Source organism: Chenopodium album, chromosome 9, assembly GCF_948465745.1.
Source record: "Chenopodium album chromosome 9, dcCheAlbu1.1, whole genome shotgun sequence".
In the NCBI taxonomy this organism is placed as follows: domain Eukaryota; kingdom Viridiplantae; phylum Streptophyta; class Magnoliopsida; order Caryophyllales; family Amaranthaceae; genus Chenopodium; species Chenopodium album.
The window spans coordinates 42,021,223-42,038,924 of NC_137842.1; the positions used below are offsets into that span (position 1 = coordinate 42,021,223).

The 17,702-nt window shown below is 36.7% G+C and overlaps 1 long non-coding RNA gene across 1 annotated transcript; it reads right to left on the reverse strand.

Moving 5' to 3' along the window:
- Nucleotides 1-1,593: 1,593 nt before the first annotated feature.
- On the reverse strand, nt 1,594-2,848 carry LOC145559770 (uncharacterized). Its single transcript, XR_014092938.1, has 2 exons — nt 2,269-2,848; nt 1,594-1,824 (listed from the first exon to the last, which is right to left on the reverse strand). It is a non-coding gene; the product is annotated as an uncharacterized LOC145559770 (long non-coding RNA).
- Nucleotides 2,849-17,702: the final 14,854 nt, after the last annotated feature.

Sequence of the window (17,702 nt, forward strand, 5' to 3'; positions counted from 1 at the left end):
TTGGCGACTCTTTTCCTCTAACTTCCTTCCCTTTGCACGCCACCATGCTTTAGTGTATGATCACAGTGGGGTTCAAGTTAGCGGTAATGCTTGAAATATTCCCTACACGCGCGCATCTCAATGAGTCAAGCGCTAGGCGCGCGCATCATACTGAGTTGCGCTAGGATGCGGTTTGCCTTATACGAAAATGCGTTTTTAAAACTTCTATAACTTTTGATTGCAAAGTTGGATTTAGGCGTGTCAGGCATCACTAGAATTTTCTGAATGTCAACTTTTCAATTTCGTTAAAATTAGGTTAAAATATTTTATGAATCAAAAGATATGGCCTTTGGAGTGCAAGGGTGTTAGTTTTAGGGCTCGGATTAGTGTTTTGATCATAACTTCTTCGTTTTAGCTCGGAATTGGGCTTATAATATACAATTGGAAATATCTTTGAAAGGGATATCCATCTTTATAGGCCACGCGCGAAAATGTGATAGTTGGTTTATCTGTTTGGCTTGGTTTTCAACAATGTAAGATCCATTGGATCGAATCATTGCATTTGCCGCATTTGGGTCCGTTATTAATCAAGTTTAAACATGTATGAGCATGTTTTAGGCCTAATTAGTAATTGGACAAGGCTCTAAGATAATGTGGTTTCATATATGGGTTTTAACTTACTTAATAATGCATTTCGTAGTCCATAAACACTTGAACTTTGATCTAGCATGAAGCTAGAACGGGTTTTGTAACATCATCGCACTTCCTTTCGGGATAAGAGGCCAAAAGTAGGTGTCTACATTATGTTACTATAGACACCAATTTGTGTCTCCCCAAAACAAAACCCAGTGATGAATACCTTTCATGTCATTTGATTATCGAACAAAGCAAAAGTGTGAAAAGTCTAGTGATGTTTTTTATTAAAATATCTCTTTTTTCTGTTTTTGAAAATATTTCTTTTCTTATCCTGTTTATGATAAACGTGAATTCAAGTTTAATTTGGTCCATGATAAGGGTCCTATAATAGTGTAGTTTGATAGGGTTTGAAAAGAGCTTTCCAACGATATATTATAAGCCCAATGTCGATGAATAATGGGGAAGTTATGGCAAAAATACTAAAATGGGCCCGGTTTGGTTCTTACATATGACCCAATGATCTAAAGGAGGGCCTATTATTAGTTATTATTCTTAAAGCTATTAGGATTGATTATAGTTTTATATAATACTCTAGAAGGTCCTCTTAAATCCTAATGGAGTCACACTACAAATTTGGCCAAAGAGACCATATCAAAATAGGCAAAGAGACTACCTTAGGGGTGGTCTCTAGCTCACAGGTCTCTTTGGCCTAAGAAACCATTTCATCAAAAGTGATCTCTTGTTGTAAAAAGATAGACCACTTATTTAGAATAGGTTGTCTCAGTTTTTGAAAAACTAAGACCACCTATTTAAAATAAATGGTCTCAATTTTTCAAAAACTGAGACCACCTATTTGAAATAAATGGTCTCAATTTTTCAAAAACTGAGACCACGCATTCAAATATACGGTCTCTTTCTTTCTTTTTTTTTTTTAAAAAAAAAAGTAATTTATTCGTATTTTAATTTATATACATTCAATTAAACAAAAATATCAATTCATTTATACTTAAATTTATACACACAGTTAATACTTACAATAAATTATACAAAAACTAATACTAAAAAACTCATTAACAGTCAGTATTCTTTCAACAATGACACAAAACTCAACTATAAAAACTCATTAAAGCTACAATAAAGGCCTTCTAAGCATATGTTGTGCGGCAATCTCACGCCAATGATGAATCTTCTTCAATTGCGCTATTTATCCTAAAAAAACAAAAAACATCATTATTCATAAAAACATTATTCAAAGATAATCAAATAAAGTAAACAAAAATTTAAAATTTAAAAAAAAAAAAAAAAACAATAGGCCTAGTAAGAATCTGAAGCAAAATTCACCCAAATTTCGTTAAATTGGTTATCTTCAATCACTAATATAGATTAGTGACCCATCAAATTGAAAAATACATGTAAAAAATGGCAGAAATTTACCATGCTTTTCATAATACCCCCAAAATCCTTAAATTCAAACCTTGAAATTAAAAAGTCACGACATAAATCAAATTCCACCAATTAGCACAAAATTCAGTTGCATGATAAAATTACCAGAACAATGAAGCAAAAAAAGACAAATTAAGCATAAATTATGGAATAAAACCGTGAGATAAAAGAGAAATAGAAATTGACCTGATGATGATTGCGTTTATTTACCTGAGTGAATGAATGAGTTGACGAAGCGAGATCCAGCGAGTTGGAGAATGGAGCGAAGAAGAACTCAACAACAACATTTGCTTCTGCTTACAATTTCCACAGCTGCAAATCGATGGACTATTACAGTCGAACCCACACCACCAATGCACACCCACGCCGACGACCCACAACCCAACACCAAACCCTTATCTACGCTTATGACCCAACAACAAATCCCGATCTACACACAACCACAAACCACCACAACAACTACCCAAACTAAGCTAACTACTAAAATCACTAAAAAAAATCTCATAAATTGAAAACAAAACAACAACAAAAAAAATTAACAAACCATGTAAAAATGAAGAAAAAAATCACATGAGGGGTGATAACAACAAGAACAGAAGTGGGAAAAAAGAGAGAATAGAGAGGAGAGAGGCTAGGGAGGCGGAATAAAAGTAGAGAGAGAGGAGGGGTTGCTTAATTTTAGGGTTTGACGAAAGTGGAAGGGGGTTTGACACCTTGACAATTCAATCCATGTAGACGTGTAGTACTAGCTTGTAGATCAGATTTTAAAAAGAGAGAGACCATACATAAAGAAAAGTGGTCTTTTTTAAAAAAAAAATAATTAAATAAAAAAGTGAGACCATTTATTTAAGAGAAGTGGTCTCTCTCTTTCTTTAATTAAATAAATTATAAAAGAGAGACCATTTATTTAAGAGAAATGGTCTCTCCTATTTTTCAAACAAAGGAAAAAAAATACAAGAGACCACTTATTTCTAATAAATGGTCTCTGGTACATTTCCATCTCCCTAAAATAGTACCTGAGAGACCACTTATTTGAAATATTTGGTCTCTTGAAACAAAGAGACCAAATATTTAATTAAATGGTCTCTTACTTGAGGTCTCTTTGAGCATTTTTGTAGTAGTGAGTTAGGATTGATAATTATGTTTCAAGGAGTTTGAAATTGAATAACACTACTCCTTTTGAGAATCCTTTTTTTGTACGAAATGTAATATATTCAGATATTATTTTCGTGCCTCATAATCTTTATCCAAATCTTATATGGTTGGATATATCTTGAAATTATATTTCCAATGATATATTATAATATAAAATCCGAGCTATAACGAAAAAGATATGAATGGAATATGAAACTCTATCCAAAACTGAAACCCTCCCACTATTTCGGCCATATATTTTTATATACACAAGATTTTAATCGGATTCTAATTGAGTTGGAAAGTCGACTTCAAGAGCTTTCCAATGACATATTATATTCCTTATTTGGTCTTCAGGATCAAAAGATATGATAAAAATAAAATCTGCAAAAATGTCTTGCAGCGCCTGACGACAGGTTTTGTCGCCTGGAGACAGATCATGTTGTTGGCGACAAAGGCGTGTTTTATTCCTTTTCGAACTCTGATTCGTTTCTATCGATTCTGGACTATTTTATTATAAATAGGGTCCCTAGACCTCCGTTTTAATCACCAACAATCATCAACTCTCATCAAGAATTTCTTGATTCCCTCTCTCTCTTTCTAAACCAACCCTTTTGCAAACAAAATTCTGCATTCAAAAGATCTAGACACACCTAGCCAAGTTCAAAGTTGCCTTTACCTTAGACGTGAAATGTTTGATATTTCTGAGGGTTTGGTCCCAAATCTCTAGTTCAATTATTTAATTTAATTATTTAATTTTATACTTTTCCTTGAAATTACTAACGTGTGTATTTTGTTATTAGAAAGATATACGAGGCATCCAAGTAAGTAATTTAATCGTTTAATTGATATTTTGATATAGAAATCATGTTAAGGTTGTTATTTTGATTCCTAGTATCATGTTAAGATGTTTTCTTAGTATGATGTTTAGGGTAAAGAATAAGTTCGTTATGTCAATTATGATTTCTATGATGCTTCCTATTTTCTTTCTCAATAGAATGTTAGTATCATGTTAGGGATAAAGCTTTGATTTTTATGTTTAGTGACATGCTAGGGTTTGTTATAAATCTTGTTAGCATCATGCCTAGGATCTTGCTATTATTATGCTTTAACATGATTATTTTAATTATGATTGTTATAATTTTTATCATGATAATTTTTATTATTGTCATGATTATTATAATTATTATTATGTTGCTTGATATATTTTATTGTTATTGCTTGATCACACCTTTTATGCATGTTTAAAGGGGATTGGTACTTGTAATCACGCTTAATAAGATAATTAATAATCTTGTTTAGGGCTAATATGATTACAATTCAAGTGATCATCAACAATAGATTTATTTGTGCATTAATATTCAACCAATATAGATAAACAGGTTTAGGGTAAACCTAATGATTGTATGTTAGTCAGGAAGCGCACATGAATACGAGAAGAATGAAGTAGAGGCCTATTATTAGGGCAGGTTCTTTCTCTTTTAGATTGAATTTGTACCTTCATCCCCGAACTTCCAGTCTTGGTTCCAGACCTATTGGAGTTAACGATCTCTTGGATTGTTAAGGTGTGTAAACTTCACCCTGTGAATGGTTTACAAGCTCTTAAAACTTGTTGGCGACTCTTTTGCTCTAGCTTCCTTCCCTTTGGACGCCACCATGCTTAAGTGTATGATCACAGTGGGGTTCAAGTTTTGGGTCATGCTCGAAATATTCCCTACAGTAACCAACATAAAAAGAAAGTGTTGTGCTTATTACAAAATAGAAGAAGTATAATTTTTGTTAGCATTTAAAGATTATTTATTAGCCTTGAAGCCTTTGATTGGCAAGTGTTGAAAGTTGAACTGAGCATGCCCTTGTTTTGACGAAATAATAATAAAGTAAAAGATACAACAGTCCCACTCAGTAGTTTTGATGAAATGAGGATGCCCTTGTTTAACAAATGTTTAATAAAGCCGGATTTACAATAAATTTGCGTTTGGTGGAATATTTGGGAAAGAATTTACTTCCCAAAATTCAACTAACACGTGCCATTTCTTAATTGCCAAAACAAACAATTTTCTCTCTTCCTCATTTATTCAGACAACCACTTTCTCTCTCTTCCTCATTTTCTCGCTCCTGAAACTACGATTTTTGAGCTTTTTCTCTCTTCTCTTTCAGTTGTGAAGTTGATTTGGGCTAAATTTAGGTTTGGTTACTTAATTGTTTTAGCATTTTTGTTAGTTTTAGTTGTTTTCATTCTTTTATTATTAGGTTTATTTTTTGGTTTCATATTTTTGTAGTGTTTGATTATGCAATGGTGAAGAAGAAGAGTAAAAATAAGTCGTCACATGAAGAAGGTTCGTATTCTTAATTTTTTCATAGGTTTTTTTTTTCCAGAATTTTCAATCTATTTTTCAAGTAAATTGCTTATAAATGTGTTTTATATATCCAATTACTAGTGTGTTTTTAAGAGTTTGCACTTGAATATTTTGCTTATTGTTTATGTTGATTATTATAATTGTAATTGAATTTTGAAGTTAACGTGTTTAATCTTGCTTTATTTTTTTGTTTGTTGTATTTAATTGTTTAAAAATTGCTTATAAATGTGTTGTTATATGTCAAACAACTTTTGCATGTTATTTTCTGAATTTGCTCTTGAATTTTTTTGCTTTATATTAGGGAGATTATGATAATTGGAATTCAATTTTGAAGTTCATGTGTTTTTTATGTAAAGTATGAGAATTTATAGGCAACATGTCATTGTGTTTAGAAATCAAAGTAAAGGTGATCGTAGTAATACTATGTGGTATATGGGTGACTTAATACATGCATAAAAAGGGTAATATTTGTGTATATAAAATGTAACTTTTTTGCATACAACCTGAATTTTCCCAAGAGGAATATGTGAATTTGTTGTAATTTTTATCTCTGTATTAATCATTATGCATAACTATTTGATATAGGTGGTTCTATAGGTGGATATCATTATAAAGTGCTTTTAAAGGGAAAACCAATACCTAAAGAGTTTGCTAAGGTTAATGTAGTACCTATGAATGCCAAAACAATACCTAAGAAGGACAAAACATTGCTTGAAGAGTCTGCTAAGGGTAATCTAGTACCTACCAAGGTCAAAACAATATCTAAGAATGGTAAACCAATACCTAATGTAAAGAAGAGAAAGAGAAGTTTTCAATTGGAATTGGTTTCTGATTCTAATTCTGATACATTAGTGTAAGAAAACATGTTTTCAATTATTCTTGATTTGCATTTCTTTTATTATATTTTGTTTGTAGTTTTAGTCAATTTTTAAAAATTTATTTAGGGACTAAAGACGTTTGATGACAAGGTGTAGAACACATACCTTGGGATATTTGGTGAAGAACTAACTTTAGTGATAAACAAAAATAAGATGTTGTTGAAGTTGGTTTTGGTGGTTTGTTACATTGAAAATTAAAAATTCTTTATCGTAAAATGCTACCTTGGCTTATTGAAAACTTTATTGCTAGTAGCTGCATGTTTATCGTTGCTAGTGGTAAAGAATTTGTAGTTACTAGGAATGATGTATGTGATGTGTTTTGCTTGCCTATGGGTGATATTCCTGTTCTTGAACTCAAGAAAAATGTTGAACTTGCGAGTCTAGACAATTGTATTCTTCAGGCATGGAGAATTGATTTTTGTGTTTCTGATAAGCAATCTATTCCTTTGTCAAAATTAAAGTTTCGGATGTAGAAGTTGGTTGATGGAGGGGTAGCATTTAAGAGGTATTTTACGGTTCCTTCTATGTCTAGGTTTTTAGCTCCTACTCCTAATAGGATAGTTTCTTTGAAGTTGCTAAAGGTTGTTGAAGAAGTTGATGAAATAAAAACTTTTGATTAGTGTTATTATGTTTTGAGAAAGTTTAAAAAGTCTGCTGATAAGTATAATAATGATGCAACTGTTCAAAGTGTGAGTGGATGTTTGCTTGTTTTGTAAATTCTGTATGTTCTGTTTAAACTTTTAAGGAGAAAACAAAACTTGTAGCCTTAATTTAATTCAACATTGGACAAATGCTAATAAGGTTAAGATTCGGATTAATTCAGAGGTTAAAGTTGGAGGTTTTGGGCAGGGACCATTGGATACATCTACATATCCTTTGTCACAGTCTGCAATTAGCCTAACTGTTTTTAAGCAACCTCTTACTTTGGGATCTGATTAGGGTACGTGGTTTAAATGTTGATGGTGCATGTTTAAGTTGTACAATTGGCTTTTATATTCAATTTGAGCTTCTAGCTAGATGGTGTCTTAACTGATGATGAAATCAAACAAATTTCAACTGATGTAAGGTGTTTTTTTTCTTTCTTTCTTTTTTTTCCCTTCTTCTTCTTTTCATTTTGTGTTGAGTAGTTACCCTTTATGTGCACTAAAGTTACCCTAAATGTTCAGTTTAAGTAACTTTTTCATAATTTTTCTTTGTTACATTTGTTTACTTTTTTCTTTATTTCTCTATTTGTAGGTTGTTCATGAATCATTTCTTTTTCTTAAAAGAAATTTGGATGGTTTTTCAAGCGTTCAGTCAAAGTGTTTCAAAACTTTGAGTGATTTGGTTACCAATGTTTTTTTGAAAGAACTACTTCATTGTCTTGTGAGGATCTTGTAGTAGTTTTATAAATTCAATAATTACTCTATAATCCTCATTATCATAAGATTTTAGAGGGTATAATTGAGGAGTGTATGAATATGATTTCGCACATGAGTTTTTTCTATTTCGTGAAGAAGATGATCTTGAACGTCGTAATAATGAAGATGTTCCTTAGTGTAGACACCTAAAAATGTCTCCCCAAAACCAAACCCGACGATGAACACATTTCAACGCCATTATTGGTCGGGTTGAGTATTTAATCTTTGGAGTGCTTAAATCCAAGTTCTATCCAATACATTTCATAAACCAATCCATTTCCTAGGTCATTTCCCTAAACCATAACTTGTTATCCACTTTTCGTGTTCACATCGCAAAACCGAGAGAAACTGATTTTTTGGTCTTATATTTTTAAACCAATTATTATTTGGTTGGATAGGCCTTGATATAAGCTTTCCAACCATATATAATAAGTCCAATTCCGAGCTATGACGAAAAAGATATGAGCAAAAACTAAACTCGGCCCAAAACCGACACCCTTCCACTAAAACGGTCATATCAAGTGTAATTGGGTTTGAAATTACACTTGATAAGCTTTCCAATGATATATTATATGACGTATTCCAAGTTATGGATCAAAAGTTATGATGATTTTAAAAACAGGTAAAAAATTGGAATCACCGCGCACAGTGCAAAAGCACCGTGTCACGGGAGTGTGCCCCGTCTAACGGTGCCTGGCACCGTGTCACGGTACTGAACGTCGTGTCATGATGCTATTTTCAAAGCCTTTTTGTGTCAAATTCCACCGTTAAACGGTACCTGTTGCTGTGACACGGTACCTGGTGCCGTGACACGGTACTGAACATTTATTAAAAGAAACATTGTATACTTGCTTAGCTTCCTGACCTCAGCAGTGTTCGTTGTTTCATGCATCGCATAATGTGCTGAGCAACATTTATATATCAATGATTTGTAATCATACAAAGCATATCATTCTTAGCTCCTTGACCTAAGCAACGTTCATTATGCAATAATCACTTCATCTATATATGTGCTTAGCTTCAAGACCTAAGTGACGTTCAAGATCGTTTCTTTACACCATATATGATGCTTAGTTCAATGACCTAAGTTCATTCATCTATCGTGTTACATAATGTAATTTTCCTTAGCCTCCTGGCCTAAGAACATGCATCATGCATAAATTATTTTCAAGACAAGAAATTTAATCCCTGCGATTCATTTTGTCTTGCTCAACGAAGAATTTAAAACACATTCAGCGTTGACTTGCGTTGACTTTCTCACTTCTCTATCTTCTCCATGGTTCTTCATCTTTGATTGGTTTTCTTCATCAATTTTGGATTTCAATGGCTAAGAAGAAGAAGCAGACTACTTCTACACCTCAAGTAGCGCAACAGAAGAATGCTCATGAAGCTTTTGACACGATTTTGCAAAATTTGAGAAATTCAGGTACATCGTTTGTTCCTAGTCCGATTCAAGAGGTGGATGAATTGGTTACTCCGGCGCCGGCGTTAGTGCACCCAGCATGTGGAGCTATTCCCAGAAGCGATGCTGAGACCATTGCTCTGTTTGTTGAAGCTACTGCTAGGACAGATTCGAGACATTCCAATGGAACAGTACCTAGGGTTTCTGGGTTTACTGTTCCATTGGTTGCTGGAGGATCTGAGCAATGATCTGAGCCCATAATTCCTCCTCGTCATCCTTCACCTTCTCTGGAACAGAATATGCACAAGCACAGTGAGGATCGGGCTGCTCCTTTTACTAGAAATTTGGTTGCCAAAGGAGCTTCTTTGTCTTTTGTTGCTCCGAAAGTCCAGGAAGGGAAGCAAATTGCTGAACTACAGGAATCCGAGCTTGAAGCAGGTAATCAAAAATGGTCTAATGATTTAGTGTTCTATGTGGTTGGCTTTTACCCTACTATTGTTGCTGTTCTTCGATTTTTTGCTCAACAATGGAGTGATATGCAAAAACCAGATGTTTATTGGCATGATGATGGGTACTTTATCATTAATCTATGTTCTAGTGATGATAAAGATACTATACTCTGTTCTGGTCCTCATATGTTCCTTGGGAAACCAACAATAGTGAAGCCTTGGTGTCCTAAATTTGACTTTAATGCTGAAATTCTTAGAACTGTTCCTCTCTGGGTTAAGTTTCCTAATCTCCCACTTAATTGCTGGGGATCTGACACTCTTAGCCGCATTGGTAGTTTGCTTGGAGTGCCAATTTGTGCTGATGAGTGTACTACTAGACAACTTAGAGTGTCTTTTGCTAGGGTCCTAATTAAAATTGATGTTACAAAGCCTATGCCTAACTCCTTCTTGGTTGAGAGTACTTTAAAGGAACTATTGGAGCTCAAGGTAGTGTATGAGTGGGCTCCACCTTTTTGTTCTAAGTGCAACAAGGTTGGTCATGATTGCTCTATTAAACCTGCTATTGCTAAGCCTAAGCAGGTTCTTAAGCAGCCAGCTCCTGTTGCTCCTAAGCAAAAGCAGGCCCAGGTTCCTAAGCCTAGCCAAGCTCCTGCTCCCGTTGTTAATGTTGGTGCTTCTGTTCATGGACAATCTGTCATTACTCCACAGGTTCATACTTCTCAAAATTTAGATGAGGGGTGGAGAATAGTTGTAAGGAAGACAAAAAGCCAACAAACTAGAGTTCATCAGCCTGCCTCTACTTCTAATGCTTTTGTTGCTTTATTTGCAAATGAAATGGATGGTGCAGGTGGTTTCACTATAAATCCAAGCTGGGGTGAGGTTAATCCCCCTTTGGTGTCATGATTTACTCTATTTGGAATGTCAGAGGAATGAATGACCCTGGCAAAGTTGCCTCTGTAAAGAGGTTGCTTCATTTCCATTCAGTTGATGTTGTTGGTCTTCTTGAAACAAAAATCAAATTGAAAAATGTTCTCACTTTTCAGAGGAAGTTTGGCTCTTCTTGGCTTTGGATTTGCAATTATGATCATTCTCCTAAAGGGAGGATTTAGCTTGGTTGGAATGCAGATAGAGTAACTGTTAATGTCTTGAAGGTTCATGAACAGTTCATTCATTGTAGTGTCTCTTCTAAGGACCTCTCTACTCATATTCATCTCACTGTTGTCTATGGGCTTCACTCCATTCATGATAGGCTTCCTTTGTGGGAAGGAATTAGAAGCATCTCTATTCAGCATTCTCCTTGGCTTTGTGCTAGTGACTATAACTCTGTTCTTCATACTTCAGATAGGCTTCATGGTAATGATGTTACTGATTATGAGACTAGAGATTTCCAGGGTCTGGTTGAAGATTTGGACCTCACTGAGGTCAAGAGCAAAGGAGCCTTCTACTCTTGGTCAAATAAGGCTCACACTAGTCCTAGAACTCTCTCTAGGATTGATAGAGTATTTGGTAACCAAGCTTGGCTGGCCTCTCACGGGCATGTTGAGACTGTCTATCTCCCCCCTTCTTTATCTGATCATAGTCAAGTTCTGTTGGATGTATGTTCTGCCCCTGCTGGGAAAGGTAGACCTTTCAGGTTTCTAAACTGTATTGCTGATCACCCTGATTTCCTTGATACTATTTTTCAGGCTTGGGGTTCTAGTAGTTCTGTTTGGCAGAAACTTAATTATGTAAAGTCTAGTACCAAGTCTCTTAATAGCAAGCAGTTTGGAAACATTGAGGAAAAGATTGATCAAGCTAATGTTGAGCTTTCTGGAATTCAGAACTTAATGGCTCAGAATCCTGATGATTTGGATTTATATGCTAAAGAATCTGATGCTATTAAGGTTGTCAAATACTTGAATGATATCCAGGAAAGCATCTTCAAACAAAAATCTAGGATCAATTGGATTAAGCTTGGAGATGGCAATTCTCATTATTTCTTCTCTGTGATGAAGAATAGACAAGCAAGGAATAGAATTGACTCCATCTTTGACTCTAATCAGGTGTTGCTCAAGGATCCGGATGCTATTTCTCATGAAATTATCTCATTCTATAAGTCTCTTTTAGGGACTCAAGCTCCTTGGCTCCCTGCTATTGACCTTGTCACTATGAGGAGGGGTGAGCAGCTTAGCTCTACTGCTCAGAGCTATCTCATTAGGCCTATTTCTCATGCTGAAATTGATGCTGCCCTTAAGGGAATTGATAACACTAAAGCTCCTGGTATTGATGGCTTTAACTCCTTTTTCTTTAAGAGAGCTTGGCATATTGTGAAAGATGATATTTATGCTAGTGTTATTGATTTCTTCACTAAAGGGACCTTGCCTAAGCAATGGAATTGCACAACTATCACTCTTGTTCCTAAAATCCCTAATGCTTCTCATGTTAAGGATTTTAGACCTATAGCATGTTGCACTGTGGTTTATAAGCTCATTTCTAAGGTCATAACTGCTAGACTTGTTGCTATCATTGGTGAGGTGATTGATGATGCTCAAGCAGGATTTATTCCAGGCAAGCACATTGGTGACAATATCCTTCTTGCAACTGAATTGATCAAAGGCTATGATCACAAATTTATTTCTCCTAGATGCATGGTTAAGGTGGATTTGAAGAAAGCCTATGATTCAGTCGAGTGGGGATTCTTGATCACTGTTATGCAGGAGCTTGGTTTCCCTCAGAGATTTGTGAGCTGGATCTGGACTTGTCTTACTTCTGTCTCTTATTCTATTCTTATTAATGGTTTTCCTGCCCCTCCCTTTGAAGCTAAGAAAGGTTTAAGACAAGGTGACCCTATGTCTCCCTTTCTTTTTGCTATTGGTATGGAATACCTCTCCAGATGCCTTGATGAGCTTAGGTTAACTCCTGATTTTAACTTCCATCCTAGATGTGAAAAGTTAAACCTAACTCACATGATGTTTGCAGATGATTTATTGATGTTTTCTAGAGCTGATAGTGTTTCTGTTAAACTCCTCTTCCAAGCCTTCTTGAAATTTTCGGGTGCCTCTAGGCTTTCTGCTAATCTTGATAAAAGTGAAGTCTATTTTAGAGGAGTTTCTGTTGATGTTCAGACAGAGCTGAGGGAGCTTCTTGGTGTTTCTCAAGGTACTATCCCTTTTAGGTATCTTGGGGTCCCTCTCTCTTCCAAGAAGCTTACTATTGCTCAGTGTAGGCCTTTGGTGGAGAAGGTGACTGCTAAAATCCAAGGGTGGATGGCTAAACACTTGTCTTATGCTGGGAGGCTTCAGTTGGTGAAGAGTGTGTTGTTTTGTATTCAGACATATGGGGCTCAAATTTTTATCTTGCCAAAGAAAATTTTGAAAGAGGTTGAGGCTAGATTCAGGTGCTTTCTTTGGACTGGTTCCTCTGCCCCTACTAAAAAATCTTTGGTTGCTTGGAATAATGTTTGTCTCCCTAAAGTTTCTGGTGGCTGGAACTTGATTTCTCTTCCTGAATGGAATAAAGCAGCTGTCACTAAGTTACTTTGGGATATTGCTCACAAGGCTGATAATCTTTGGGTTAAGTGGGTCCATATCTTTTACTTCAAGCATAAAGATTGTTGGTTCACCCCTACCCCTGCTAAATGCTCTTGGTTTTTGAAGAAGATTCTGAGTTGTAGAGATGTTGTGAATGATCAAAGAGGATGGGATGGTTTCATACAGGGCAACAAAGTTAAAATCAAGAAGCTTTATGCTGATATTAGACCTCAAGTCTCTAAGGTTCCTTGGAAGAGAGTTATTTGTCATAACTTAGCAACTCCTAAAAGTGTTTTTATCTTGTGGATAGCTTTGTGGAATAGGCTTGTCACTAAGGATAGGTTGCTCCAATGGAACATTTCTTGTGATCCAAGGTGTTTCTTGTGTTTGAATAGCAATGAAAGTGTTAAACACTTATTCTTTGATTGTGAATACTCTAGACAGGTTTGGAACAAGGTGTTGGGTATCTTACATGTTTCCAAGCCTGTTCAGCAGTTTAGTGATGAGATTGATTGGCTGAAGAAAATCTATAGAAGTTCCAGATTGAAAAACAAAGTGATCCATGTAGCATTCACTGAAACAGTTTATGGTATTTTGATTCAGAGGAATGCAGTCTTGTTTACTGGTTGTTGCAAATCTGTTGATGCTCTAGTTAGGGATATTGTCTTTCATTCAGTCTGTAGAATCCCAGCGGGAAGCAAATATTTGATTGTTTAGGAGCTGATTCTGCTTCTCTGGTTTTCTGATGTTGTTGCTGGTTCTTGCTGATTTCTAATTCCTAACTTATGAGTGCTGGTTTCTGGTTTTGGGATTTGTTGTTGCTATTTTTGTTTTTGTTGCTCTTTTGGATTTGTTGGGTGTTGTGTTGCTGCTGCTGGTTTGTTCTCTACTGCTGGCTGCTGCTGCTCTGCTGCTCTACTGCTGCTGCTGCTGCCCTGTTGTGCTGCTGCTGCTCAGCTGTTGTTGCTGTTGCTGATTGTTTTACCTTGCTGTCTGTTATGTTGCTGTGCTGATCAGCAGCTGGTTTACTGAGGTGCTGTCTTCTGTTGCTGGCTGTACTGTTGCTGAACTGTTGCTGCTCTATTGTTGTTCTGATCAGCATATGTTGCTGCTGTTGCTGGAGTTGCTACACTGTGATGTAGCTGTCTGTGGTGCTGCACTGTGCTGTCTGTGTTGCTGCACTGTACTGCTGCTGTCTGTGTTGCGGTTGCTGGTTTTTTTTTATTGTTTTTTATGATTTTTGATGCTATTGCTGGTTGCAATTGTTGCAAATCAGTGTTACTATTGTTGATTTATGGTGTTTTGTTTTGTTGTTGTCCCTGGAGTGATGTTTTACCCTCTTTTGTCTAGTCCTGTTGCTTTTGCAACTGAGTCTAGGAGGAGGTTTTCTTTTTACAGTTTGCAGGGGTGGTGTTTATTGTTGTTGTTGTGTGCTTGTCTTTGTATTCTTGGGCCTTGTTTCCAGAACCCTTCCTAGAAGGTGGCTGGAAGCTTGTGCTCAGGGTGTTCTTGTCTCTTTCTCCTGTACCCTTCCTAGAAGGTGGCAGGAGATTGAGCTTGAACTGTTTGGTGATTGGTTGGCCTGTTTGTTAGGTCTTATGGGGTTTTGTGTTTGTTATAACTTAGCTTTTGTAAGTTGTAACTTTTCCTTTTGGTAATAAAATTTCTCTTATTTTCCAAAAAAAAAAAAAAAAAAAAACGAAGAATTTCAAAACTCTTTCCCTTTCTCATAACTTTTCTTTTGGGGAAATTAAAAAACGTTTTAAAAATTTTCTTATCAAGGGAAGTTCGAAAATAAAACATTTTTTCGCGTCTTTCTTTTTCGGGAGAAAGTCGGTACCCTCCACTCATCTTATGACAAAAATGACAGAATTTTTTTGCTTTTGCATTTTCGATTGGTTGTGTCTGTGCACACACACTCAAACTATACACACACAATCACGAGTCATACTCATGTCATGTCATGTCGTGTCAAGTCAAACTTGGTAAAGTCAGTTGGTCAAGTCAATCATAGTCTACACGAGTCCCCTGGCAAATTTTATTTTGCAGCTCTCATTTACAGCCCACGTCCAAGGACAAGCGGACCATCTAGAGCCCACGTCCGGGGACAAGTGGACCATCTACATCCCACGTCCGGGGACAAGCGAACCATCTACAGCCCACGTTCGGGGACAAGCGAACCAATTACATCCCACGTTTGGGGACAAGCGGACCATCTATAGCCCACGTTCGTGGACAATCGAACCACTATCATTTCACGGCGTAAGGTTCTCGATACACACATACTTGCAATCTCATCATCTGTCGACTTTCCTCAAGAATGGAAAGTATTATCGGTGGGTTTCTTCAAGCATAGAAAACCGCCAAATTCCTTTGTCGGCTTTTCTCAAGCATGGAATGTACTACTCATATCAACAAGGTGCATCTTCCTTTTAGGGAGCTCATTTGGTAAGATACTCCACAGTTAAGCGTGCTTGGTTGGGAGTAGTCTTGGGAACGGTGACCTCCTGGGAAGTTTTCTCGGGGCGCGCATGAGTGAGGACAAAGTGCGCCGGAAGGACTTGTGTTGATTTGTGGGGATAGTTCCGTTCTCAAGTGGGGGTGTATGTAATACCCCTCATGATTGCTTTAAAGGAGGTTGATATACTACTCATATCAACAAGGTGCATCTTCCTTTTAGGGAGCTCATTTGCTAAGATACTCCACAGTTAAGCGTGCTTGGTTGGGAGTAGTCTTGGCATGGGTGACCTCCTGGGAAGTTTTCTCGGGGCGCGCATGAGTGAGGACAAAGTGCGCCGGAAGGACTTGTGTTGGTTTGTGGGGATAGTTGTTGGCCCTCGATGCGCATTTCGTGACAATAGGCCCCTCCCTAATTTGTTTGGGGTCGGGGTGTTACATTATCTGTGGATTTTTTTAAGCATAGAAAAACACCAAATTCATATGTAGACTTTCCTCAAGCATGGAAAGTATCATCCGGTAGGTTTCTTCAGGCTTAGAAAGCTACCAAACTCATCAGCTGACTTTCCTCAGGCATGGAAAGTATTTCAACAAAACGTCATTCGGTGGATTCCTTTAAGCATAGGAAGCTACCAAACTCATTTGTCACCGATACACTAGTGTCAGATAAGCATTCTATTCCTTTACTCTTGTATCTATGGAACTAACATTTTTCTGAAGGTATCGGCGTATACAGAGTAATTTAGGACCGCGGATGGTCTTAAATCATTCTCCATCCCTATTGACTAATTTGACTATCGTTTTTGAAACTGACGTTTCTACAAACTCATTCAAAGTGGGTCCTTCTGTAGACACCTAAATATGTCTCCCCAAAACCAAACTTGATGATGAACACCTTTCACCGTCATTATTGGTCGAGTTGAGTATTTAATCTTTGGAGTGCTTAAAGCCATGTTCTATCCAATACATTTCATAAACCAATCCATTTCCTAGGCCATTTCCCTAAACCATAACTTGCTATCCACTTTTCGTGTTCACATCGCAAAACCGAGAGAAACTGATTTTTTGTTCTTATAATTTTGAACCAATTATTATTTAGTCGAATAGGCCTTGAAATAAGCTTTCGAACCATATATCATAAGTCCAATTCCGAGCTATAACGAAAAAGATATGAGCAAAACACTAAACTCAGCCCAAAACCGACACCCTTCCACTAAAACAGCCATTTTTGAAAATCTAAAAATAATTTTGACTTGATCTTAATTGGGTGGAAAATTAGACTTGATAAGCTTTCCAATGATATATTATATGTCTTATTCCAAGTTACTGATCAAAAGTTATGTTGATTTTAAAAACGGGTAAAAAACTGGAATCACCGCGCACAACGCAAAAGTACCGTGTCACGGGAGTGTGCCCCGTCTGACGGTGCCTGGCACCGTGTCACGGTGCTGAACATCGTGTCACGTTGCTATTTTCAAAGCTTTTTTGCGTCAAATTTCACCGTGGCACGGTACCTGTTGTCGTGACACGGTACTAAACACCGTGTCACGGTGCTTTTTCCGTGTAATTTCCGCGCTTTCCCATACCGTGACACGGTGTACTGTACCGTGCCACGGTGGACATTGCCGTGTCATGGTATGTAGTCACGGAATGTTCTCGTGTCTTTTCCGCGTAAACCCTTCACGCGTTTTCACTTCCCGAAGGTCAAATATTTCACGCTTCGCACTATTGTCCACCGTGTCACAAGAATATGCCCCGTCTGACGGTGCCTGGCACCGTATCATGGTGTTCGCTGCCGTGTCGCGGTGTTAATTTATAGGGTTTTTATCTTTTTAGGGTTCCGTTTGTTCCCTCTGCTCATTTTCCATATAAATAAGACCCTTAATTCTGCAGTTCGGGTCATCAAATCCTTCTCTCTTCCTCTCTTTTACACCAAAAATCATTCTATTCTCTCTCTTTCATATTCTAAGCCTTAAACCTATATTCCTAATTACACCATTCTTCTCCTAAGCAGTCCAAGGAGTCCATACTTAACCCGAGGTTCCGCCCTTAAATCAA